Consider the following 26,877-nt stretch of genomic DNA (forward strand, 5'->3'; position numbering starts at 1 on the left):
GTGTCCCACTTCTTTTGCATCAGATCACGGATGTAGGTTCTAATGCTAGCTTTGTAATCAGTGTATGGAATAAGAAGTGGTGTCGCAGATTTATTGAGTGCTGCCTTGGCAGCACGATCAGCCATTGTATTCCCAGAAATGCCCACGTGGCTGGGCAACCAACAAAAGACGATGTCGCATTGGCCAGTAGCAAGCTCATTATACAATTCAATAATTTCTAACAAAAGTGGATGTTTACAAGAAAGATTTTTTATAGCCAGAAGACACGAAAGAGAATCGGAAAAGATTATGTATTGTTTATATTTATGGTGTTTATTAATATATTTAAGAGCTGTTAATATGGCGTTAGCTTCTGCTGTGAAAATAGAGCTGTTACTTGGTAGTCGAGAAGATATTGTTCTCGATCCAATGACAGTGGCACATGCACCACGCCACCATCCTTGGACCAATCTGTAAATAAGGATTTGTATGTATCATATTTAGTTTTTAATTGATTATATTCTTGTTTATATTGTAAATAATTAGTTTCTGATTTCTTAAACTTTGTCAGAGTTAGGTCAACTTCAGGACTCATCAGTTGCCAAGGTGGAGAAGAAAGAAGTCGAGAAGGAGATATATTTTCCAGCTCAATGCCGGCAGCAGAAATGAATGGTTTCGTTATGTGCCCAAGTGGCGGAACAAGAGAAGACTTTTTGGTGTACAGATCCTCATAAAGAGGATTGAAAACACAGTTAAATGCAAGATTAGACTCGTAAGAATAGAGTTTTGTTATATACTGTAATGATATTTTTATACGGCGTTGGTTAAGGGTTTTGCTCATCTGCCTCAACATAGAGACTGTCAACAGGAGAAGTTCTAAAAGACACAAGACAAAGTCTTAGGCCTTGGTGGTGAACAGAGTCAAGTAGTTTTAGGTTGCTTTTGCAGGCTCCACCATATACGATGGAGCCATAATCAAGTTTGGAGCGGACGAATGATCGATACAGGTGTAGGAGGGTAGCTTGATCCCCTCCCCACGTAGAAAATTGAAACAACTTTCAACAAGTCAAGTGCCTTCAGGCATTTAGTTTTAAGGGATTTAATATGCGGCAGAAACGTTAAATGCGAGTCAAACATTAAACCCAAGAACTTGGCCTCCTTAACAACTTTGATGGGAGTGCCACTGAGAAACAGTTCATGGTCTTTATGCGGTTTATATTTTCTACAAAAATGTATTTAGTTAGTTTTGGATTTCGAAAATTTAAAGCCGTTTTCAAGACGTTTAACCATAACTGCAGTTTCCGTGCAATAGTATGGATATTTGTACCACGACAAGAAATATTAAAATCATCCACAAAAAGTGATCCATCAATTGAATCATTGAAAACATTGGATAAACCGTTGATCTCAATGCTAAACAATGTGACAGACAAAATACTGCCTTGTGGGACACCCTGATCCTGATTGTAATGTCAGACAGGGTTGAAACCACTCGGACTTGAAATTGCCTCTCTCTTAAAAACTGTGATATAAAAAGAGGTAAACGACCCCTCAAAACAAAATCAGGTCAATCCTTTAAAATGCCATTCTTCCAGATGGTACTGTATGCTTTCGCAAGATCAAAGAATATCGATACTGCATGTTGTTTATTTACTAAAGCATTTTTTAACGAAGGATTCTAAACGTACCAAATGATCAATGGCACTTCGATTTTTCCTGAAACCACATTGAATATTCGTTATAAGGATATTGGTTTCAAGATACCAAGTTAATCTATTATTCACCATACGTTCCATGGTTTTACAGACACAGCTAGTTAGAGATATCGGTCTGTAATTCGACGGATCTGTATGATCCCTGCCAGGTTTTGGTATTGGGACTACAATGGCATTACGCCATGAAGGAGGAAATTCTCCAGACGTCCATATTTGGTCAAATATATCTAAAAGTGTCATCCGACATGGTTCAGGTAAGTGTTTCAGTAGCTGATAATGTATATTATCATTACCCGCTGCAGTGTCATGAGCTTGCTCAAGAGATGTATGTAGCTCATGTTATGAAAATACTTCATTATAATATTCACCGTTATTTGATTCGAAATTAAGTTTTGTCTTATCCTGTTGTTTCTGATATCTCTGAAACTCAGGGACATAATTTGCCGATGATGACTTTTTGGAAAGAGTTTCGCCAAGTTCATTTGCAATTTCAGACTTGTCAGTAATTAAATTTTCACCATCTTTCAGATGGTGAACAGCAGATTTTGAACATTTGCCTTTAATTCTTCGAACCATGTTCCATACCTTAGACATTGGCGTGCGTGAATAAATTTTGGAGACATAATTTCTCCAAGATTGTCGTTTGTTTTGTTTAAAGGTACGACGCGCCTTTGCATTGAGTATTTTAAATTTATGTAAGTTATGGACGGTTGGATGATGGCGGAAATAATGCTCTGCCTTTTTCCTCGCTTGTCTGGCTTGTCTACAATCTTTATTGAACCATGGTTTTCGTACATGTGGAGTCGTAGAGGACCTAGGTATACAATCATCAGCTATTTCCTTTAAAACGTCAGCAAGAGTTTGAATGGGATCAGTTATATCACTGAAGCATTCAGGTCGCAGTTTCGATGTACAAATAGTTTGATATAAAGACCAGTTAGCCTTCGAAAAGCTCCATCTTGTATACGATGGAGAATCAGATGGAGTTATTTCTATTTCTATTTTTGGGAAGTGGTCACTTCCACAAAGGTCATTATGAACAGACCAATCATATTCATTCAGGAGGTTAGAATCTGCAAGGGACAAATCCAGAGAAGAATAAGTGCCAGTTGCAGGATGCAGATAGGTGCTTGAATCATCATTATATATACACAGGTCATTATTGGAAATGAAATCTTCCAGTATTTTACCTTTACTATTAGTATTAGAACTGTCCCAGAGCGGGTTGTGACCGTTTAAGTCACCCATGATAACACAGAGCTTAGGCAGTTGATCATAGAGTGACTGAAGATCAGTCTGCTGAAGTGCCGATGAGGGCGGAATATTGAAGAGCATAATTTAAATACTACACCCAGAGTAAGTCGCACTGCGACAGCTTGGAGATAAGTGTGACGTGTAACAGGGCTGTGAATAACATCCTGTCGTATAAGGGTAGTAGAACTCCAATGGCTCTATCACCCAGAGGGGAAAAATAATGATAAGCTTTAAACTGACGTAAGTTAAAATGATCTGTCTGTTTCAGATATGTCTGTTGGAGATAGAATGCTGATGGTGTTAAATCCATGGCCCCGTTCCTCAAGGCGATCGTAGCGCTAAGTTGATCGTAACTCCTATACTTCAACATAGACTTACGACTGTCGTAGCGCTACGATCGCCTTGAGGAACGGGGCCCTGGACTATTAGCTGTATTTCATTAAAATTGGTCCGTAGGCCTCTACAGTTCCACTGGACGATATGTCTTGAAAAACCTTTTAGGTGGATTGATATGGGATCTACCCCGCACTTTTTTGGAGGGCGACAAGCTGTGTGCCCATGAATGGACGTTTTCTGACACGTCCATGTCCTCGAGGGATCCATATTTGTTAAATAATTGAATCGTATCGTCTGACCCTTTTGGGGCTCTGCCACTAAGTTTTTTCGAAGAATCTGGCTTCGGTTTGCTTTTGTTCTTAACGATTCGTTGAACGTTAGACGTAGATTGAGACCTTTGAGTTGACTGAGAAAATGTGTCACGGTCATAAGATTTACTTTTGGTTGTAGTGATACCTTGTTGACGGCTGAGAAGAAGTTTCATGATCAGGGGATGTCTCTAATTGTATTTGAGATGTATCTGGCAGTGATTCTCCTGTTTGAGTAGATGTAGTAGGTGAGAAAAGGTTAGAAGAATCCGTTTTCACCCAAGTCCAGTTTGTCTCACAGCTTGCAGATACTGCAAGTCCTCTAGATGTTGTTTCAGGCATACTTCTGGCAATGGAAGAATAGTTTTCTGTTTGTTCTGAGCTTAGGACTTGTCTCTTTGCATCTGAAAAGCTGATGTTTTGGGTGAACTTTATTCTATTAATTGCCATTTGCTGTTTCCAAACAGGACATTCCTTAGAATAAGATGGGTGATTCCCTGAGCAGTTGGTGCATTTTTTTAAAGAACTGTCACAATCTTCTGTTGTGTGTGTCTTTTCACCACATTGAGCACACACAACAGACAATGTGCAAGAATTTACACAATGGCAGAACTTTTGGCATTTGAAGCACATAAGAGGATTCGGAATGTATGTGTCAACATTTAGATAACAATAGCCTGCCTTAACTGATCTTGGAGCAGAAGGTGAAGAAAAGGAAAACAGATAAGTGTTGGTTTCAAAGGTTTCATTATTTTGACGAGTTGAAAAACGTTTCACATAGAGAACACCCTGATCTCTCATCTCGGAGACAATTTCCAATTCCGACATGTCAGCGAGTAATCGGTCACGGTCCCTTACGATTGTTGAGTGTTTTGTTTGTCGTGATGGTGACCGACAAACGTTTTAGTGTTCAACACGTTGGTTGATTGTTGTTTTTGGCACACTCAATCAACAGTGCACCAGAACGTAATCATTTAATATTCTTCACATCACCAGCAATGCCTTGGATACCCTTAGACACAGCAAAAGGGTTTAATTTCAGCGGTGTGCTATCTTAAGTCTCAATGACTAGAAAATGTGGCCAGTAATCAATGGGTTTGGGCAGTCTGAGGTCAGTATCAGTAGGATCTGCTTCAAGCGGACGTTTGGTTTTTATGCCCCCGCCATAAGACACACACAACAGAAGATTGTGACAGTTCTTTAAAAAAATGCACCAACTGCTCAGGGAATCACCGATCTTATTCTAAGGAATGTCCTGTTTGGAAACAGCAAATGGCAATTAATAGAATAAAGTTCACCCAAAACATCAGCTTTTCAGATGCAAAGAGACAAGTCCTAAGCTCAGAACAAACAGAAAACTATTCGTCCGTACGAAACAGGGAATGTACTCTATCCACTTAGACACAAAAAACACAAGAAAAAAAATGGTGATTTCCAAAAATTTCCAATTTGGAAATATCATATTTCAAAAAATTTCCAAAATTGGAAACATGATGTTTCCAAGGCTTGGAAATTTAGGAAGGATTTTACCACTACTTCTTTCAGTTTCTCCTTTTCCCAAGGTTCCCCCTGAGTGTATAGACTGTGTATTCGTCCTCCTAGGAGTGTATTCGTCCTCCTATGCGATCAACTAGGAACCAATTCTATATATTAGTATAACCAGGGAGACTATAAGACGTTGTAGATTATCCCTGGTATAACTTCACTCGTCTGCATCCTTGATGTTCTAGGTGTTAAAATTGATATTGACTGTCATATTTGCCCTGATATGGCTAGCATTTTCCAAAATACCGTTTTAAGTGAATGTTTTACTTATTATCCACAGAAGCGCAAATAGTTTTGACCTGTCACGGTTTGCATAAACATAAATTACATAGACCTACGTTACATCATTGATTAAATAAAAGTTTACCGGACCCACTGACTAACTGGACAGGGTTTATTACATGTCATAAAAGTGAACCCTTGCCAGGGAATAATAGGTTTATTGTAGTAGAATACATTCTTTAATGGTACCCTCTAATTAACACCTGTCACAAGGGATGGCCCCTTTGGGTGGTTTATCATTGCGAAATCAACAGTCAAGACTGTTGTTTTAAGACTGTAGGCGAATAGAGAACAACCCATTTGGGTTTGTGGTCAGAGACGGTGTTATGCAGTTGGTGTATTCACGAAATATCATGAACTTGATAATAGATAATTGGTTATATTGTCCACACACGGGCGGACTGAGGCAAAAAGAACCCAAATGAATTCCTTCGTAAAATCTTTATAGTGTAACTATTAATTTGGTCATATACAATAAAAGGTGACTAAATGTTTAATTTTAGATAACGTTAAATAATTTCTAGAGAAATCACTACATAAGTTCATATCACAGATGATTCAAGAGACAAATAGTTTATGAGATTCTAGTTTATGAAAAGCATTAAATTCCAAACAAGCCAATCTGTTCTCTAATGCTCAGGAATTATTACCACTTACATGAAAATATTTTGAGATGTCGACTCAGGAAGCCGACCTTTCAATTTGTATAAGGCTCAGGACGTTGATAAGGGGTAGGCTTTGAAGTTTGTGTGTTATTTTAGCACATGGCTAATCTCATGTGACGTGTCATTATAAACTGGTGGTTGATGGAAGTGAACACATCGCAAACGGAAGCCGACCGTGTAAAAACAGGATTAAAACAATCATATGATGAACACATTTAACAAGGCACTGATCCAGAGCAATTTCCGCGCACTGGTTGTTGCTTTTGTTATTGTTTTTCTCCCCTGAGCACCCGGATGATATCCCAGTATTTTCAATGGGTTCGTGACCTTTGCTGCGCCACCCGCATGCGCAATTGATCGTATAGGTATAGATTGATCAACAAAATCAAATCTTTTTTACTCGATAATATTTCCATCTTCATTTTTATTATAACAAATGAAAACAGTTTGAAGATTAATCATCTGACAGTGGTAAAACATCATGACTGAAAAATAAGGAAGTCAATGTATGTCTTTGTATTTTGTCTTATAATCCTAATTATTTTATTGCCATATTTGTATGCATTTTGAAACTTAATAAAAAGCATACGATCTACTTATACTTATAGCGTATTTATAACATGACTGTAATATCTAGACATATTATAGAATGCCAACATGAATCATATTTCCCCTAGGCATGACCTAGTGTATGTTGTCTGTCGCATTACGCTACACGGCGAAAACAAATTATTCTGTTGAATGCTACCACAAATGAATAAAAACAAAATGCAAATATTAGAAATAAAACAGACTGAAGTCTGCAACAATGTCAGGTTATTACCTTGTTCGAGTAATGTATCCATCAATATCCACATAGGTTTAGTCCCGAGTTTGACAGCCTCAAATTTGACAGTGAAATTTCTCACTTCTGTAATTTATCTAGCCAGTTATCCCAATTTTGACAATGAACTTTGGTACCCTTGTCAGCTCTTCTCGTGCCCGTCTTTTTACATAACTGGTAAGGGTATAGGAACCAATAGAGCTTTGGTCTGGATGTGTATGCTGTTTGTCCCCTCTTCTGACAACAGTCCCATCTGCTGTTGTAGTGACTGAGGCTGTTTTCAGGCACTGACATCTCCATATAATGGTACCATTCCTGTTGGCAGTTCGTCTCAGAAACCTATATCCATCCAGCAACAATTCTCCACCTGGTCTCCTACCATCTAACTTTGTACCTTTCTCAGCCATGATGAAATATGATAAGGAAATGTGATGTATATGTGGGCATATATACTTTGCAAGTAATTGGTAAAGCTACTTCTCCCATCCTGCTCATGACGTAACCTTTTTTAAATATTGCATTCATACATCTCAACGGATAATGCTGCTTCTCGTATCCTTTTCCCTCAGTTGATTGTGATATTAGTGTTCATAACTACCCTTAATTGGTGCAGCTAGTTATCCCAGGTTTGAGAGCGAAACTTTCTTTAAAAAGGTAATTTAATTAGCCAATAATGAGCAATCAATCCACTTGTGTTTTTCTTGGTCATCTCCTCCCCCACAATCCCCATCCACCTGTACCATTGTCTTGCTAATTAACATGGTTTGGTGATCCTCTTGCGCCTTAAAGGTCATATGCAACCAAAAAATCAAACATAATTAAAACACAATTATCACTTATTCATGACATATAATATACATTGCTGATTATGAAAAAAGATATAAACAAAATTATAAGCGTACAATCGCAAATCAAAAGTGCAATATTTTGTACTTGGGTTTACTTTCCAAGAAACGAAGCAGCCGGGATACCGAACCCAGTCAGAGCGGGTGGGTGTGCACTCAAGTGTAATGGCTGGCTCATTTGCAGATGCCTCACGTCTCGTGTGTGTATATATATCTAGATGTTAGGTTTTGTAAAAACATGCTCCTTTCTTGTGTATAACATTTTGCAATAAACAGACATCATAACATGTCATGTGTACAAGTATCACCTGCCTGTCTGTGTAATTACATAATGTGACAGACCGAACTCGGGCCATAAATCAATGCTTTTTGCTTATGGTGTGTAGCCTGATTGGTGTTAAGTTCAATTTGCATGTGGTCAGTGATCGAAGTTGTGTATTGAACATTGTCATTAGCAGCCAGGCAGGCAGACACATAGGTGTCAATTAAACAGACATTGAGTTTTGTCTGTGACAACGACATATCTATATCACAGTTAGACATTTTTGCTAAATAATCACATTGCTTTTAAGTATCAAACTGAGAAAGTGACTCGGTAAGAAGAACGTGTGGTGAAATAGACAAATGAAATTATATAAACAGTTATATCGGTAATCTACTGTCATAACATATAAAATGCTCGCACCTGTGAAATATCAACAACACATTAGAAATATAGCTCACACCAAACCCTTCACCGATCATTCACCGGACAATCCGCTTCCAAGCTGCGCTAACCTATTTCACAGCCCAACTGTTGAAACCACTTTTCCCCAAAGCGCTGGGGGAAAATTATGGAATCGTTTGAACTCCGATTTCGCGCGGGTTTTTTCATCGCGTTATTTTTCAACTTTATAAGTTGAATTTGCATTTTTGATGATTTGTTTCGGTAAGTCCATACCGAAAGGTATCAGAATCTGCTAAGTTGTGTTTTACGTTCCATGTGACCTTTAAATAAACAACATGCCCGTCTAGCAAGAGAGGAACTCCCCCATCAACTTACTGGCGGTTAATACATTAAAGGAAAGATGTTGTTTTTACACAGGTACTTTACGACAGGGTGTAATCAGTATAGATTAGTAAATCTACATACATAAACACTACCTTTTGACAAATCCGCTGTGCGAGATAAAAGTAATTAATCAACCAGCGTGTTATCGGTTAATCCTTTGATCAATGTTTGTTTTGTATCTCAGCTGATAATTCGTCTTGCTGCACTTCCATGAGCATATTACATAAAATGTAATACATTTGGCACATCAGACCTTAATTCATAATGCTGAGTATTTACACAAGAAATGCGAAATGGGAACCTCTGTCGGATAATCTGAGTTGTTTTACCATCATACCAGTTATAAATTCAAACTGGAAAAAAAATCCCACAGTTACAAGCTTGGAAATGTCTTGGAAAGATGATGTTTCCAAGACGTTTCCAATTTTGGAAAGATGAGATTTCCAATTTTGGAAATATCCGCAAGGGGAGATAACTGGTGGGTGATGGTAAATGATTGTTCTGCATGGGCTAACAGCGGCATGGGGGCGGCATGAGTGTTTCATGGGGGCGTTAAGGCGACTGGCGGTAGTCGTTGATGTTTGGTGTTGTTTTAGTAATGATTGTTTAAGGGATTAACGAAAGGATTATCGACTTGACTAGTCGAAATTGCAGTGGTGAACACATTTTAAATGTTCAATGTTTAACTGACCATCAAGTCAATTATGACATATAACATGTGTAGGTTTATACCTCCAAATACTGGTTACAGCAAAGGGGGTAGTAATCGCTGAATTGCATGCAATGTTAATTGACCCCTGAAAAAACTTATGGGCCGACACTGTTTGGAGGATACGAACGGAACTTCATTGTTGCATAAGAAATACATATAAGCATTTGATGTGTACTGAAGTTAAAATTGCAGATACCTAAGTAAATTTTCATTTGTCATAAATATAATATGTAATAGAGATCATATGTTTACGTGGCATGATTAAATATCGAGGTAAAAAAACACAGAAATAAGATCAAATTGGATCAGTCACTATGCCATCTATGCATTAGAAAATCCGAAAAGCATACACTGCTGGTATACTTTATTGCAATCAGACAGGAACTGCCGGGGGTATTCTCAAGAACTGAGACACCAGTTTCAAAATGGAATTTTAACTGTTAGACAGTTTGCTGATTCAGCGTCTCTTCTTTCTCATCTTTAATATATTTATAATGTACTTATAAATGTGTATGTATATTTAAAATTTTGTAATATTTTGAAACATTTCATAATATGATGTAATATCACTATTTATAATTCCTGTAAAATTTAGCATGTTGTAACATGATTAAATAAAATATGTCCATATAGTCTCCCGTTACCACTCGTGGCTTACGCCTTCTGTGTTTTTTATGTGTTTTATATTTCAATGTATATATGCTAAGTGAAATGAGACTGAAATAAAACACTATCTTTATACATATTTTTGGCTCGTTTTCTCGTTAGGTGTGCTCTCATTCGCATAATCCGGAATATCCTCTTCTATCAACACGTAGGCCTATCATTGTCTCTATAATCCAATGTTAATTTGCTAACAGACGGGCATCAACATTTCTCTTAATTCAACCGTTTGGACCAAAGGTCGATAGAGGGGAGTTTCCAGGTATATTCTCACGCCGTTATCAAGATAAAAGTTACTACAACCAGGTGAATAGAGGTATATATGCATAGTGAGAAGCAGCAAATTAACAACAGGTAATTCAGCAAGTAGCACGTCGTTGGGGCCAACAGGAGAGTAATATCAACAAGTCGAAATCCACTCCATTGTCCAAGTGATGGAATCAATCAACATTCAATCAGCTTGTTTATCCTGAACGTTGTAGCTCTATGCAATAAACAGGGAGTTGTTATCACGTAAGTAGTATGTTTCGTTGTGTATCCCCATACTGTTTACTGCAGTATAAGTGAGATCTGCTTCACTTTGCGAATGATCAATCTTTTGAAGTTGATTTAAGTTCTACTTTAGTAAACTGCTACCTAACAGATTGATCTCAGATTAAAACATCTCATCCCAAATTCGTGTTTTATATTTCAGGTACTAAGAAAATTTACTACTGACTTTTTACGTATTAGATATACATCTATCGGTACCAGTTTGACGTGTCTAACATAGTGATTATATAGTTTTGACCATTACATGTGTCATTCACACGTCATTTATGCCATGATAATGTTCTCTGATCCATTTCATCATACAGCATTTATTTCATTCAATGTTTTGAAGCTCATATGAAAACATGAGAAATGTTACTGTTCCAGTTCCTTTTGAAGAGTGAAATTATTTTTGTTCCTCAGGTGTTCCAACCAATATAGTCATTATGGTTACAAACGTTCTGATTTTAATACCTATCAAGTTAGATGTTATACACGCGTGCATGCAAACACACCCACACAAAACATCCGTAATTTGTGAATTCTGTTCAGACGATAAAGAAATATTTAATTTGGTCAGAATCAGTATATAAATTATATTCCCTTACTATGAGAGAAGCATGCCATTATTCGTTCATTTTTTTAATAATTTTATCTGCATAAAAGAAGGTATTATCAGAAATGTGAAACAAACTTTCGTATACTACCATATCACTAACATTGCGATATAATAACTTGTTAATTAACAAGGCAGTAGGCCATGTTAATTGGTGACTATTAACTGCCTTGATTCACTCATCAATCAACAAGGGGTTAGGTCCCGGGGCGTGCAAATAACAATAATTTACCATCACCCACCAGTTATCTCCCCTTGTGGACATTTCAAAAATTGTAAAGTTTTGGAAACATCATCTTTCCAAAATTGGAAATGTCTTGAAAACATCATCTTTCCAAAATTGGAAATGTCTTGGAAACATCATCTTCCCAAGACATTTCCAAGCTTGTAAACATGGACTTTTTTTCCAGTGAAACGCTCTGTGGAATTCAATGAACTTGTACATGGGCTTTATTGGGACTCTAATGGTGTGCATCTCATATTTTGTAAGTTTAGAGACATTTGAACTTAGGTACATTTTGTTGAATTGCTCTCTGAATATAGTGTTATAGGGGATGAAGTCTATCCACTTCTCCACAAAAGCTGCTCAATTGAATTGATTGAGCTTCTACGTGTGTTTCATTGGGACTCTAAAGGTGTACATTCCATACATTGTTCATCCAATTTCTTACTTCTGTCACATCTACAGATGTTTGAACTTAGTTGAATCTGGTTCTATTCATCCTGTTCGTCCCATACAACAGGGGGTGTAATTTATCCACTTCTCCTCAAAAACCACTGCACAAAACTCATTTAGCTTACATATGTCTTTTATATAGACTCTAAACGTGTGCATCTCATATTTTGTTTTTGTATTTTATAGTTTTTTGTATGTTTAGAGACATTTGAACTTAGATAAATTTTGTTGAATTTCTCTCTGATGATAGTGAAACAGTGGATTAAGTCTATCCACTTCTCCACAAAAACTGCTCAACAGAATTTACAAATAAGTATTTACCTTGGACACTTTGGATATATTTATTTTATAATCAACAAGGATATTTATTTAGTAGAAATTAATCACCAGAGCACACTCAGTGTAGGGAACTCTTCCTACAGGAGCGGGGGCATCAGTGCCCCTGGACACAATATTTTCTTGTTTTATGGAGGGTTTCATAAGCCATGGTTGTTATTTTTTAGATTTCATCATCTGAGCTCCCCACCCACCACGGAGTATCACAAGGACAATGCTTAAAACAAGTGGGTCTCCAACTTGCAGCACCAGGGATACCCGGATGATATACTCCAGCAGAAAAACTAAAAGATTAATTATTCCACCAGATTGGCCCATGAGCCACCGCCTTCTGGGCATAAGACTCTAGGCAAATTTCATAACATCATATTTCAAAATCTACACGTGTCAAATGAACAAAGAGGGCCAAACAATTCCAAATAAAATTTGTGCAATTACATATATATATAGTAAATGCACAGGCTTGGTGTGACCAGCCGATTGATTGAATCGGGCCCATTCAACCACCCGTCTAGGTGAAGTAAGGGGCGAAGTGTTGTGTTGGGCAAAGGAACACTGTTCCTGGAACCAGTGCCCTCAACCACCAGACTCCCTTCCTCCACCGACACAGGGGCGCAACCCACGGCAAACGGTTTGCCCAATTCGGTCCTAGGACCAGCAATGGGGTGCTGTGGACCAAATATGCCCCCGGGTCCACAACGGGGGTTTGATGAGCTCTTAGCGTGACCCAGCACCCACCACGAGGAGGTGGCTCTTCACGGGTGCCTTTTGTGCTTCACGGGTGCCTTTTGTGCTTTTAAACTATGGCTAAATTTTCTACAATCGCCAGCGGATGAAGGGATGGTGTAAATCCAGCTAGGGTTCATGCAGGTAGCAAAGGCACTGACCGTCCCTTTGGTTCCTATTATTGTGATCTCCCGACAAATGTTGGCGATCTACAGCCTGTTATATATTGTATCGTCTTCAATAGTTCAACTGTTTTAGATTTAATTACTAGTTTTAAATTTGTGTCTGTGATAATCTAGTTGTTTTACTGTCCTTCGTTGACAGATGCTTATAATTTACTTTTAATTATAAAACTATAACTTGATTTAGTCACAATATGGCTGAAATATTGCTGATGTGACTTTAAATTTTAACTCTCTCACTTGACTCCAAACGTTCAATGCCAATAGAGTCCTGTGAGTTTGCTGCCGTGCTGGTGGCATCCTGCGCATACACAGAGCTCAGTATTTCTGTTAAAGATGCTATAATCATATAGCTATGGACTTCAGGAAGAATTGGTTTCATTAAACATTAAACTATTTATGACATATTATAACGGTATCCACAGTGTAAAAGAATGTGTTTCGCGGTTATCTGACACCGACATGTACAGCTAATGCATATAGGAGATATGAATACGTCTCAATTTTTTGGAAACCCAAACGTCCAGAAACTTTCTGCACTGTGGTCAGTTTCTAACAAAGGATTTGACCAAATTCAACATGCAGTTGTCATGAACATATCCCAAGGAAAAAAAAAATGAAAATTTAATTTTTTCAAAAACTCGGGGGATCCTCACCTGTCAAAAATACTCAAGCGTATATCTGCTGTGGTCCATGCGGCTTCGATGTAAAGTGATCTATTCAAGTCTGGACTAATGGCCCAAGTATGTTTTACCATATGTTTTTTAGTCATATATAAACTTAAACGTGGTGATGTTATTAATACTCTAAGGTAAATGCACGTTTTTGTGTGCTTAATGAGCACTTCAAACGACATGTTGGAACGTGCAATGAAGCAACTGATTCTATATTCGTTGAGTTTGAGTGAAATGAAAAATTGTCAAAAACAGCGGAAAACAAGGGTGCTGAAATACACCAGCGCCGTGTTCGATTCAAACGCCCAAACACAACAGCCTTGTGCATCAGGAAGACAGACTTCCCATGCAGCTTGTGGCAACGTTTCCTTTAAAAGACGCTACGGACAGTATTTAAGCTACACAACTTCTTCACCATGTTGCATAGTTACAGGATGGTGAGTCCATAAGAAGTGTGCTCGCCGTCTTCAGGTGTCTCCCTCTGTCATTCACAGGCTGTGGGTCAGATTCCAGGCCACTGGTAGAGTACAGCACAGACCTTGCTCTGGAAGACCCAGAAAAACATCAAGGGCAGATGACCGATATGTTGTGATCCAAGTCCTTCGATACCGATTCACAACTGCCAGTGCCCAGTTGCCACAAGCTGCATGGGAAGTCTGTCCTCCACATGCACTAGGCTGTTGGGTCCTTTACTGTTTTTACACTATAATATTTATCTCTTAAAATGGGAATATCAATGCGATCAGGCAGGGCAAGTTTAACCGTGATTCCAAAATGCAAGATCCTCACATATCAGCGAATATTCATGTGAATATCACGAATGGCCAGTAAGCAATTTCTCTAAGAAACAAACTGATAGACATTAGTGTATATCTAAATATGTAACTGATTTGAATATGGGTTGGATGCCTTCTATGCAATAAGTATATTTTATTTGAGTGGCCAGTACGATATCGTCCTCTAGTCACCGCCACAAATCTGGACTGACAACTCAAGAAGGTGTAACCAATAGATGGTTTAATATCATATGGTTTATTGACACCTACCTGACTGTCCTCCTTCTTTTGCACTATATCCCGGATGCAACATCTATTTACTTCGGAATCATAATGGCCAGTGGCAAATAATCTAATAGTTCAACAATTCAAGTTCTCAACTAATTGCTTATTGAGTATACATTGCAGTTTTGCAGCCGCAGTTTTTTACGATAAATGGAATGCTCGGTATGGTCACATCCAGTTTAAGTATTGGGACAAAAATAACATCCCTCCACGAAAAGTGAATGTTGCTTATATTGCTTATAATGTTGCAGCTATCACGCCACGAAGAAGGAAATTTCCCGACTACAGTATCAGAAATGGCATTAATAGTTGTTTTGAATATATTTGGGATTGAGGTATATGAATAGGTGGGACGAATGTTTGGCCAAAGTTTCACCAAATTTATCAGCAATATCCGATTTAGTAGTCAATGGATTCCAACTTTATGGAAGACTACTGAGATCATTACGCCGTTATCAAGCTAAAAAAACAGTATAAGAATCTACACCGAAACAACGCTCTATGTAATAAACAGGAAGCTGTTATTCAGAAAATCTACCGGTTCTGATGTTTTCTCAAAGTGTGACTCATGCATTCATCACTTTGAGTTTTCATTTTACAAAAAGCTTAAAGGTATTCAAAGCAACTTTAAACACAACTCGCCGACTCACACACTCTTTCTTCACTGATTGTAATGTTGTTTGCATTTGCGTTTCGCAGAGGTCTCTCTCGTCGACACAACAGACCCTGCAGTTTGTTTCTAACAAAACAACAAAGACTTTCTTAAACTATACTCGCTTGTTTCTACACATAAGACCACTCAATATATTTTCAAGAGATTAGAAAAGGATTTGGGAAAAAAAGTGGACTCCAAGACAGCCACAGTAAAAGCATACAGTGGAGCCAAGCTGCTGTTATACGATACTAGTGATTTTGTTTTGTGTTTTGCCTACATTCTTTATCGTAACAGAACTTAGTTTCAGGAAGTAATCTAAAATATTACTCTTATTTTATGAGTTAACCATTCATGATCTTTAGATCATATCCAAAATCTTGTCACATCACGACTAGACTACTGTAATGGTCTAAACTTCAGAGAATTCAAAACTCTGAAGCGCGCCTCATTTCTCGTTCTCGACCAGCCTGCAATCCCTCCACTGGTTACCTATCGCAAAGCGCATTGCATACAAATTTATTCTTCTGACTCACATTTATAACATGTGTGTCTATCCCAAAGATCTCATTACCATTCACAAACCCCGTCATGGTAATCGACCTTCAGTTGTTGACAATCTATAGCCTGTTTTTATATTGTATTGTCATTTATAAGTAAAAATATGTTAGATTTAATTACTAGTTTTAAATTCATATCTGTGATAATCTAGTTGTTTAACTGCCCTTAGCAGACAGGTAAGTATATTATATAAATTTATTTTATTCGTTTATAAATTTACAGCTTTCTTAGTCACGATATGTCTGAAATACTGCCGATGTGACTTTAAATTTTGACTCACTCACAAGCCCCGTCGATCGCTTCGTTCTGTGGACCTGTTCCTCCACTCAGCAAAACAAGCAATGGTGAGAGTGCTTTCTCTTCCACAATTACCTACCTACCACAACAATTGTCCTCTATCTCTCAGATCACCAATGGCAACAACAAACTTCAAATCAGCTCTATTGACATATTTTCAAGAAAACAAAAAATGACTATCTTCTTTTGTTTCTCATCGACAATCAGTGCAGGGACAGTTGTAGCTAAATATAACGTAAATGTGCTCACTGGGTGTACCACATGTAGGAAAGGTTAACTCTCTCCGTATTTGTCGCATTGCAGCAAACATTCGTTTCCCGTATGGCACTCAAATCAATAGAGTGACTTTATCGCTTTTTTCGTTTGGAAACATATAAACCTAAATAACAACGGCCTATAAAGTATCTACACCGAATGTCTGTTTTCCTAGAAACATTAATCTCTCGATTCTTCAACTTTGTTGGCAATTCACTTGACTCTATCGTAGATATAAAGATCAAAGACATTCGTGAAAAGTCTTCTCTGATCCACAAAAAATCAATTCCTTTCATTTGCCAACACGATTCGCCAGCTGTCCTGGTGATTTCTGTTGGGGACAATCGAACGTCGTCCTGCTATAAAGCCTGCGCAGTATATATTGCGCGGTATCACAATCCGTATTCCCGCGGTTTGAAGCCCAAACAGGTGTATTCTATTTAAGCCTTCTTTGTCACTGACGTGAAAATTAATAGAGAGTCCAGAACTGTTCGGGGAACAGTCAGAAGTGAACTGAACAGGCCATACAGCGTCAGATAAACGTAACAGGAAAAAGGTGAGTTCTGAGTTTCGAACAACTATCAAAATGTTGAAATCGTGATCACTTCAGGCATTAAATGACTATTTAAGTCAAAACAATAGAAAAATGGGCTATAGATCACCAGCAGCTGAAGGTAGATCACCCAACTAGGGACTCAGTATTTGAACCCACTTTTGATGAACAAACTTTTACACACATACCTTCTGCTAAACTTACATTTATACTGCGAAAACACACGTAAATCTAACATTATTTGATTTGTTTGCAACATTCTTCAGTGTTAGCACACTGCATGAGTACAGTTTAAGTTTATGAATATTAATTCATTGTTTGCGTCGAAAACGTTCGATATAACAAACAGAGTTTTGTGCTAAGGTATGCTGCAGTGTTGTTTTCATAGAAATGAAATTGATTATGTAGATATTGGTCGTTATAACGTTTATTATCTACTAAGACTATCTACTAAGAGGTATATGGTGAAGGCATCGAAATACATGCCAGCCAGCAGTGTTGCAGGTTAATACGACGGCCATCGGAAATCATTGCCCAAATGTATGTAAATGACTAGAGAGATATTTATATGTTTCCCAAAATGAACTATATGGACAAATTTTAGTTATGCTTCAGTCGCAGTCGTCATTTAGTCTGCTTTTAGCAGAAATTAATTATGATTGTTTTGGTCACTTTTACTTTATTATTTTCATTTTACGATTTCCAAACTTTCTAAAAGCTTCATTGAATATCTGATCAAACAAGGACTGGTTGGTTCGCAGTCAGTATAAAGTGTCTGAGTAGGTTATCCATGATGGTATATCAGTGGTACCCGTGCAAGCATATGCTATGTAAATGCGAAGTTAAATCCTATTTCACCTCGCCCCTTACCCTGGAATTGTTCTGTTTTGAAGTTTATCTACAGGGGGTATTGGGACATGATTGCACAACTGAGAGTGAAGTCCTACAATGTTACACAATAAAACAATAATCTCATATGTAGATGAAAGCGCATGGTAAAATGGGTTGCACCTGACATATGTGTCAAATAATTCTCAGTATTCCAGCAAAACTTTCGCATTCTCCCTATCGAAGAAAACTTAATGTTACCGTATGATGATACAATCTCTTTATTATTGAACAGCCTGGCCAATTGAAGAATGAAACTTTCTCCGAATTGTTTCCTGATGTCAGCCGTCTATCTTTCTGTCGTCATAGCAAAACGAAGACGTGTTCCCTTTATGATTTGCCCGGGAATGAAATCCAACAGTGACCTTATGATAGCCAAATCTGCAAGGAGTAGAATCGAGTGCTCAAAGTTCTGTCTGGACGAACCAGACTGTCTGTCAGCCTCCTACTGCCAGACAGCTGATGGCTACACCTGTCAACTGAGTGGGTTATATGCCCATGGCAGTTGTACTGCGTTTGTTCCTGATGTTGAATGCGTTCAAACTGCTCTGGTGAGTAAATTTCTTGTTCACTAAGACCAAGTGGGAGGGGGTGTTTGCATAGGTTTTGTCCGCCCGTAATTGGGTTCGCATAACACAGCCATGTGGGATAGATCTTCAGACAAATCAGAAAATTGCATTGATACCAGACATGATGAATCATTCAGTACATCGTTCAGTGTTTGTCTTGCACATAAACTAACGGAACATAGTCACTGTGCTTACTGCCCAACCAACATTAGAATGAGGTGCGCGAAAGACGCGTTTATGAAAGGAGAGTCGGGAGCGTACCGTGAACTGATCCACTACCTACTCGAAGGGGGAACAGGTGTGAAAACTTCGCGCAAGTGACATTTGTGATCCTTGCAGTAATCTATTTCTACGCAATGATTTGGAAGCGTCGTGTTTCTTCTCGAGCATGTTTATACTAGTATCTTGTAAAGTGGACTGTTAAAAGAGTATTAAACTCCGCAGGTATTTGAAACTTATCATGTCGCTCTCTAAATTGGGTAAACGGGGTCAAGTCATTCATTCACAAACACGTGAGGTTGCCTACAATGTCATTCAGTACATGTGTACTATTTCCGACAGCACACACAGTGCACTCAAAAAAGCAAGCGATGCTACTGGTATATCTATCAGTACCTTGCGCAAAATAAATGACGAAGGTAAATGCGTTCCCGCGATGGGTACCAGTAAGTTCACAAGCAAGGGGAAAGTGCGTACTCGTACAGAAGGGAAAGTTGAATTTGATGATGTCATAAAGGCGCAATTTGCCAGTACATTCAACACTGCTACACAGTAACCAAGACAATGCCAACACTGACAAGCATTATGAAAATGGCTACTGATGATTTGGGATATACAGGGAGTAAAGAAACAATGCGTAAATGTTTAAGAAAAATTGGTTTCCAATGGCGGAAAACTCATTCAGACAGACAGGTCCTAATGGAGCAAAAAGACATTGTTGCATGGCGTTTGAGATATCTCAGAATGATTCGCCAGTACGGTAAAGAAAACTGTTCAATCGTGTACATCGACGAAACGTGGGTACACGCCCATCACACAGTATCAAAATGTTGGCAAACTGATGAGGAGGGAGCAGTTGGCGGTATTCGGGTAGCATCGGGGACAGGTCCAAGATTAATTATAGTCAATGCTGGTACATGTGAGGGGCTCGATCCTAATGCTTCTTTGATATTTAAAGCCAAACAAAAGAGCGGCAATTACCATGACGAAATGAATTTCAACAATTTCTCTAAGTGGTTGCAAGAAAAACTTATTCCTAATCTGACCAAAACTCAGTAGTTATAATGGACAATGCCCCTTACCATAGCAAACAAATAGACAAAGCTCCGACAACTGCCAATCGGAAAGATGAAATCAAATCGTGGCTACAAAGGCATGATATACCTTTTACACATTCAATGTTGAAGGCATTCTCTTCCCACAGAGGTTACTCCTGTCATATCTTCCTACGTAACCTCTGTTCTAATACGGCCCTTTCATGGTGTGAGCGTTCAAGACTCGTGATTGGAGGCAATCAGATTTAGTTGTGCAATCAGCGACGTTGTTTCAAAAGTGATCATTCGCAAGGCCTCGGTAATTTCCGTATGCTTCGAGAAAACTAAACTTCTTCCCCTGCGCGATGCGCAAACGTTTCTTCTAGACAGAACTCAGTCATGTTATGGCGGATCAGTGGCGTCTCCATCGCCCTCGTTGACAACGGACAAGCTAGCCATTAAACGTCTTGAGTGTAACATCAACACAAGTCCCCGGCAGATGGGGGATATTTGTGGCCCCACATTTGCTTGTGTTAGTCAAGTTGAATCTAAGTCGACATAACACGTGTTCTGATTGGATAGAAAGAAGGGAGATAATTCCTGTTGCGATCTTTTGCCGCTAGGGGATTTTACGAGAACCGGGAAATATGGCCGTAATAGAACAGAGGTTCGTAGGAAGATATGACAAGTAACCTCTGTGGGAAGAGAATGTGTTGAAGGCTGAATTGCTTGCACTTGTGAAATCACGTCCGCGCGGCCCCGTATATCATGTCGATGAAATTCTGAAAACCCATGGGCATACTGTTCTCCGATTACCTCCTTATCACGCCAATTTCAATGCCATAGAATTAATTTGAGCGAATTTGTAAAATTGGATTGGGTCCCAGAATTTAGATTTCAAAATGGCTTCTGTACAGAGGGCTTGCGAAGAACAATGTATTGGCCAGAAGGAATGGTCAGACTGTTGCAGACATGTAATGGAAATTGAGGATCGTTACTGGCATCGAGAAATTGCCCTGGAGGATGAAATCGAAAAACTTGTGATCGAACCTAGCGTCGATACTTTATCGCTTTACATACCCTCGGCCCCTTAATGGTAAAATGGACTGCACCGCTATTCAGATTCACGGGTTCATACGGCAGGTCGGCATTATTCTTACGTTCGTCTCACAGTAAAATAAAGTTGCATTAAATAAAAGTTATTTGAAAGGTTATACAAATAACCCTAAATAAACATGTAGCAAAGAACTTTGCATGACATTTGATGTCACGCATCGCACTTGCACTTTGTGCATAATGCACTTTGCACGATTTTTGCATGCTTTTTGACACCTGACGTTCACACATGACATTGAAAACTGCCGATTATTCTCTAGCCCCTGAATGTTGTGGAAAACACGTTAATTTTGCGTAGGTCATGTCACGGCTTACAGAAAATCAGGGTCTCCGCGCGAAGTGTACAGACATCTTCGTGCCCATCGATGATCTCATCTCTACGTAGTCTTTTCCAAGCCAATAGAAACATGAGAGGTTTACCGCGTCCCGGCCGTCCACGCGTGACGTCATGTCAGCAAGACAACCTCAGTCAGCTGACTCATCTAAGGGATCGATTTCAGACAGCCAGTTTGATTGCACTGACCATTACTGGCTTGTGTTTTGCTTGATGCAGACAACATCTACTGTGCAAGAGACAAGATTGGGATGATGTTTTGTTCACTGACGAGTCGAGATTTCATCTGGACAGCTCAGATGCCAGGGCAAGGATGTACAGACGGCGCGGTGAACGGTATACTGACGCATGCGATATTTCAACGTCGACAGTTTGGTGTCGACAACGTCATGGTATGGTGAGGAATCAATCTCATGGTTGGACACAACTTGTCATTGTCAACAACAATTTGACAGGTCTGCGATACAGATAGAGATCATTGGGCCTCCATGTGCAACCGTTCATTCAAGGTCAGAGACGTAACTTCACGCTTAAGCAAGATAATGCCCGTCCACATGTCGTTGGTGTTGTGACATATTTCCAGAGACAGCAGAACATCCCGGTACTGCCCTGGCTAGCTGTTTCTCCAGACCTGTCCCCTATCAAGCATGCTTGGGATGAAATGGAGCGACGTTTACGTAAAGACCAGAGTGAGTGAGTTTAGTTTTACGCCGCAATCAGCAATATTCCAGCTATATGGCGGCTGTCTGTAAATAATCGAGTCTGGACCAGACAATCCAGTGATCAACAACATGGGTATCGATCTGCGCTATTGGGAACCAATGACATGTGTCAACTAAGTTAGCGTGCCTGACCGCCCAATCCCGTTAGTCGCTTCTTACAAGCATGGGTTACTGAAGGTTCATTCTAACCCGGACCTTCACAGGTACGTCAAGACCAGAACCAGCTATTTACGTTAGATGAATTTCGACAAGCGTCGGTTCAGACATGGAAAAACTTTTTCCAATCTTCCTTCAATTACTAAGTTTCGTCTATGCGTTGTCGTTGTCAAACCTGCATCAACGTCAATGGTGGACACACACGCTACTGAATTTTTCTGAACTACAAGGGTGTGTTACGATGCGAGTGTCAAATCATACAGATTTCGATACAATATATACTGGAATAAAGTAATATATACGGTCCCATTCGTTCCGATAAATACCTAATCTTTCTACATGTAAACAAGCAGGATGAAATAAGTTTGGCAAATCATTTAAATCTGAGTAAAATATATCACACTCGAGGGTACAAATTGATTCAGAGATAAACATCTATAGTGTACAAAAACGTTTCATTTCGTCTGAATGTGACACAATCAGGTGGTTAAAAAGTGTCCTATCAGACATCTAAGCCCATAGCCAGTTCGCGTCGTTCTAACAAATATTGATCATTAATTAACGCTTTCGGTTAACCTACCTGTAAATTAAATTGGCTTTCAAATCAGTCAAACTAAGTAAATGACAGCCTAATATAAGATATGATCAGATTATGATGTCCAGTTCCTTTATGAAACTAAACTCATATTTACTGATTGTTTCACACCAATGTCAGCAGCGTGAAAACCGTTTCAGTTTGAGTACTGCGCCCATAACCTCTTTTCGTTTCCATATGACTTCTGACTTAAGCCGTCTAATAAGAAGGTGCAGTATCTCCAAAATACACCAAGCACGGTGTTAGAGTAGTTACATTTATTATGTTTATACTTTAGGTGGACCCTTGTGAGAATGGAGGGACCTTCTTCCCTGAAAACAGAACCTGTCTCTGCATGGAAGGATATGTTGGGGTTTACTGTCACAGATACCCAAGAGGTAGGTCCATCCTCATATTATATACTACTCAAAACAAGTTAAGGGTCAAAACTTTTAATGGTCATAACTACAAATATTTATAACAGTGAAATGTAGTGATCATATGACAACTCGAGCCAACATTTCATTATAACCATAACGGGAGACAAAAACAGCAGGGATGCCAGTGATTGCTGATCAATAAGGTCAAAGTGACCTACTGTCAGAAGTGAAATTCAATTCTGCAATGAGATACTGGGCTAGTTCTGCACCGTTGTTTGGAGGGTCGTGGTTGTTACGAAGCCGACGTCCTAACTCGTCCCAAGCATGTTCCATAGGGGCTAAATCTGCTGAATATGCCGGGCATTCCATGTGCTGAACATTGTTCTGTCTAAGGAAGTCCGTCACAACAAGGGCACGGTGTGGTCGGGCATTGTCATCTTGGAATATGGATCCGACGCCGATACGTTGTAAACATGGCAAAACATGGGGTCTGATAATTTCCCGTAGATAGCGATTTCTGGTCAGGGTGCCATTAATGACATAGAGAGGTGTCCTTTGATGAAAGGAAAACGCACCCCAAACCATGACACCCCCGCCTCCATATGGTAAACATTGGTTGACATTAACGACAGCAAAGATCCCTCCTGGACGCGGATACACACGAGTTCTACCATAATTGAACTGTAGAGTAAACCTAGACTCGTCGGAGAAAAGAACTGATGCCCACTGAGCACGTTGCCAACTAACATGGCGTCAACACCAGTCATGTCTTGCCGTCGTGTGTCGCTGAAGGAGCGGTGGTCGTACTGCTGGTCGCCGTCCCCGAAGATTGTTCCTCGTCAGTCGGTTCCTGACAGGCTGATCAGATACCAGGGTACCCGTGTCAGCTCTCAGTTGGTCACGGAGTTGTCTGGCAGTTACTCTGCGTTGTGGGAGGGACATATTTGTCAGGTATCGGTCTTCTCTAGGAGTTGTTGATGGAGGCCTGCCAGAACGTGGTCGATTATTCAGCGTTCCAGTGACACGAAACCGGTGCCATAACCTTCCAATGACACTCTGACTCACATTTAATCTCTGAGCCACACTGCGTTGACGTTCGCCATCTTGAAGCCAAGCAAGAGCTCTTCCTCTGTCTGTCATGCTCAGTTGACCTCTTGCTATTGTTGAATTTCAAGTGACAATAATAATGCGACAATCACAAGTTTTATAGGGAAAATAAGCATGCACAGCACTAATTCCACGAAGAACATGTGCAAATGTTCATGATGAAACATCTTCCACAGGCACAGTGGTGGCGCTTTTGTGCAGTACTCGATGTTTCAATTTGTTCATTTTTTAACACCCTACCACATGATGACTATTGGCACCACGGTTATCTGCAGCCTTTATCCAGGTTCTGCAATGGTTTTGGATAAACTTCCATACACGGAATGTAAAATTTATTCATGCATAATGCACCAGCTTCATCAATAACATTACATGATGACATCTCATGACCCTTAACTTGTTTTGAGTAGTATAATTCACTGTGCAACAACCAAAGATAAGCTGAATGATTACCAAGCATGTTGTATAAATATGTCCGAAAACACAGTTCATTATGACACAACATTACGGTAACAATGCCAGTGGTGAATGACTTTGGGGAGAAAACTGTGTCAGCAGAGAAGGGTCCAACACATCTCTTCCACCCTAACTTTGCCATGACGGGTGGAAGAATGGGTCCGATTCGTGGTTATGCGATGCCATGTGCATATATTGGTGGCTCCCAAAATTTGATGTTTTAAATACTTTGGAATTGTTCGAAAGGTCAATTACAATTGTTTATAAATATCAGCCTACTATATACCCTATGTCCTCAAGGAGCTGACTCATGTGTCAAATGTTTGACAATCTCTCAATATCAAGGTTGCTGTCTCAGTTCACAAGAAACTGCCACAGATGTGCTCAGAGTGTTCCTTGAGCGTCATTACCGGACTCAGGAATAAATAGCCCAGGTAACACGTATCTTTGCACGTTTGTCCTGTTAAATAGCCAGATTAAATTGCATTGTAGTAAAGGTGTTTGTACCCGTCCACTCCCATGCTACTGTCATACATGTGTCTAAGTCCTGCCGTGCCGTGTTTGTTACCTTGGTGTTGCCAAACATGAGAGCTCTTGCTGCAGGAAGGACGTGAATCAGAATCAACTATTCCTATTCTGCTGCTCCCCCTGTCCAGCCACTACTGCATGTATCGTTTGCCAGACAATTCAAGTCTCTTCAGCCCATCTCGTTTGCTTCACAACACAAAACAGCAGTGACACCTTTACGGTACAGTGTAAACCAGGTGAAGTCATTCATCAAGTTTGTCGGTCCTTTAGGGAGAGGCTCCTCTGCATGGATGAAGTCGGCTGGTTTTCAAATGTAAACAGAGGGTGTTCTTTCTGTTGCCCATGGTCAGTCCCATGCCACAGCAAAATGTGATTCTCAAAGAATGTCAACGTGAAATATGACTATGCTATGAAATCACCGAGAGCGTTCAACACTTTGCTAAATGACACAAAGAGCATATTTGAAACTACATGCTTGCATGGCTCGTTGTATTAATTGTTCTTGTGAGTTTGACCTCGAGGTCAATCCACGGTATTGATCATGACCACTTCTGCGGAATGGGACCAGATCTTGTGAATTTTTATACAAGTATTGGATGTTCTGTCATATTGTAAAAGATTCAGGGAAAATATGGAGACCTTGTTTTTGAAATGCCTCGTTTGCATCCCAAGTACACTGTTGTCAGGTTCAACATTGTCCAGGTGCCCTTGGTTTGGTACCTCCTGATCTCAGGGTAGTGCCCGAGTTCTCATCAGGCGCACAGTCCTTCTGACACTGTTTAGCTGCAGTGTTGGGGAGCGTCCATATTACCGGAAAGTTCTTGGTGGGTTCGACAAGTCAGCTCTTTCTGGAAGAGGTTAAATCATACCGCTGTAACATTTCCGGGTGCTGGACTAAATGAAAAGGGCATGCGCCTCATGAATAGATTATGAGGTGCCTCCCATTTTTGCACAAGAGCTCTCCGAAGACCCTGTAGATCTTTTCGAGCAGGGTGACGTCTGTAAACACGTCTGTAAAGTTAATTCAATGCATGCTCGATTGGCCCATAAAACCCATGCATAGCTTGCTAAAAGGGAATAGCAGTGGGGGTCAAGATTTCATCTTGATACCGCTGACCAGTCAAATTTCCATCAATAATGTGCAGCTGGGTTCTTCCTGTAGCCATGATACCGGCCCATATCATGACTGACCCGCCACCAAACCTATTGTGTGTGACAATTGTAGCATCAGTGAACCGTTCTCCGACAACTATCATTAAAAGACAATTTCAAATTAAAATGGCTTTCATCTGTAAAGAGCATGGTCGACCGTTGACGTTGATTCCAACGACCGTGAAGTCTGCTCCAGGCTTAACGTACATGTCTGTGACGTTGCAGAAGTGGTGGACAGACTGCTGGCCGCCTTGAATGGAGCCGATTGGCACGTAATCGGGGTCGAATAGTGTTCCTGCTTAGCTTGACACTATGAACATTGTAATGTTCAGTCTGAAGGTCAC

Source organism: Haliotis rubra, unplaced genomic scaffold (assembly GCF_003918875.1).
Source record: "Haliotis rubra isolate DU_JTF1 unplaced genomic scaffold, ASM391887v1 Scf752, whole genome shotgun sequence".
NCBI lineage: Eukaryota > Metazoa > Mollusca > Gastropoda > Lepetellida > Haliotidae > Haliotis > Haliotis rubra.